Raw genomic sequence first — 2,483 nt, 5'->3', positions numbered from 1 at the left:
ATAATAAAGTTGAAATAAGAATAAATACAAATAACTAGTAATATAAGTACAAAACAAATAATTAACCCGCCGGTGTTATAAGTTTTATGACATTTACCTTCTTTGAATATGTCCCATTCAAAACAGATAATTAAACTTTAAAAACAAGTCATAGCTGGCGCACCAAGACTGCTTTTTTTTTTTTTTTGTTTTTTTTTTGTTGGTGGGATGGTTGAAATTGTGTGTGTGTGTGTGTGTGTGTGTGTGTGTGTGTGTGGGTGTGGGTGTGTGTGAAAAGTTCAGAGGTAAGTCTGATGTTCAAAGCATTCTTATGCATAGTGATGGTCAGACATGGTCATATTGCTGCTATGAATGGTAAGATTTGGAAAGCTTTTTGTAAGATATTCTTCAGCTTGTGCAGTCACTTGTTTTAACTAACTGTCACGTTATTATCTGTTAGATGCACACTAGAAGAATGTGTGTTTGCAAAACATGTCTGTTTCACCCCACCCAGGGTGCGGCTCACTTTCTGCCCCTTGACTCTTATCTCTTCAGAGCTTACAAACTTTCTTCGGTCATTGTGAACATCTAAGGTCATTCAAAAGATCACACACATTACACGACAGGAAAAAGAAAGAAAGAAAAAAAATATGTATACATTAAGAATGTCAACCTCTAAATGATGCCTGACCGAAAGGGGTTTAAGCTGAAGTCTAGACTTATTTTGCCTTTTACAACTGAAACACTACTGTCTGTCCAAAGATGACACAATTTCTCTCATACCAACGATGTAAGCACAAAACTTAAACAATCAAAATTATATTAAGCATCCTCGATCAACTTCTTTTCTAATGTTTCATTCAAGTGTTCTATAATATTTAACTTGTACATTTTCTTAAATGCATGAATAGTTTTGGAGCAGAAAGGTGATTGAAACCCTCTCTCTCTGTGTGCGTGTGCGTGTGTGTGTGTGTGTGTGCGTGTGGTTTTCTTTTATTTGGTGAGAAACATTGTGCATTTATACCTTTCTTTTTCTTTAAAACAGTTCAGTGAGGGGCTGGTGAATTATGTGTGTGTGTGTGTGTGTGCGTGCGTGTGCGTGCGTGTGTGTGTGTGTGTGCGTGTGTGTGCAAGATTTTTTTTTTTTTTTTTTTTTTTTTTTGACTCTAAGGCGGGACTTCCGGTTTGGGAAGGCGGGACTTCCGGTTGGGGGCGGGACAAAGGTCGTGACGTCACACCTGTCAAAAGTTTGATTGAAAGTGGGTACTATCTCTCTCTAACATGTCCTGTGTTCATCTTTAATGTACTGTAATTACTGTAATGTATCTATAAACTATTATTAATCATATGTTCACACACATTAGTCCAGAACCAATGGATCTAAATTAAAAGTATCTGAATAAAAACTAACATCTGTTGCTTTATTAATAATCTAATATAAACTCTGTTTTTCACAATCATATTCATATTTTCCCAAAATGTTAATTCGGTATTAATTAACTTATCTTTATATTTCCAGAGTTGTCCCTCCTTTTCTTTCTTTTTCTTAAAGCTTCTGTTCCTTTGATCACAGCAGTCTCAGACTCCTCCCCCTCAGCTTTAACGTCTCTCTTTAGGATTCATTCCTTTGTGTCTCTAGATTAGCACCTCCCATTTCTCTGGAAACATAGAAATATGTTATAACACCACATTTTTCAAATTTTGATTCAATCAATTTTTAAAACTCCTCCTCAGTCCTGACGTGACCTGGTCATCATCTGGAGAGGAGACGCTGAGAACATCTGTGAAAACTGCTGACTCAGTAATTTAAAGAGGAACATTTAATATTCTAATACTGTATCATTTTAAATGGTCTTTTTTCCTAAACCATCTAATCAGTAGATCTACAAACGTTCTAACGTCAGACAACGCTACGTTCAAGGTTTTAAACCTTTAACTTTCTACTGATAATAAACACCTTATTCATCACTTTTCTCTCTTTCTTCCTCTAAATCATTTGTTTATATTTCATCTTTATACGCTATCAATAACTTATTAACTACTGTCACAAACCATCAGATGTGTAATCTATGTATAATCTGTGTATAATATATGTATAATCTGTGTGTAATATGTGTATAATCTGTGTGTAATATGTGTATAATCTGTGTATAATATATGTATAATCTGTGTATAATATATGTATAATCTGTGTATAATATATGTATAATCTATGTATAATATATGTATAATCTGTGTGTAATATGTGTATAATCTGTGTATAATATATGTATAATCTGTGTATAATATATGTATAATCTGTGTGTAATATGTGTATAATCTGTGTATAATATATGTATAATCTGTGTATAATATATGTATAATCTGTGTATAATATATGTATAATCTATGTATAATATATGTATAATCTGTGTGTAATATGTGTATAATATGTGTATAATATATGTATAATCTGTGTATAATATATGTATAATCTGTGTATAATATATGTATAATCTGTGTAT

This window comes from Gouania willdenowi, unplaced genomic scaffold (genome assembly GCF_900634775.1).
Source record: "Gouania willdenowi unplaced genomic scaffold, fGouWil2.1 scaffold_265_arrow_ctg1, whole genome shotgun sequence".
Taxonomy (NCBI): domain Eukaryota; kingdom Metazoa; phylum Chordata; class Actinopteri; order Blenniiformes; family Gobiesocidae; genus Gouania; species Gouania willdenowi.
Note: the sequence above shows the minus strand (reverse complement) of the source record.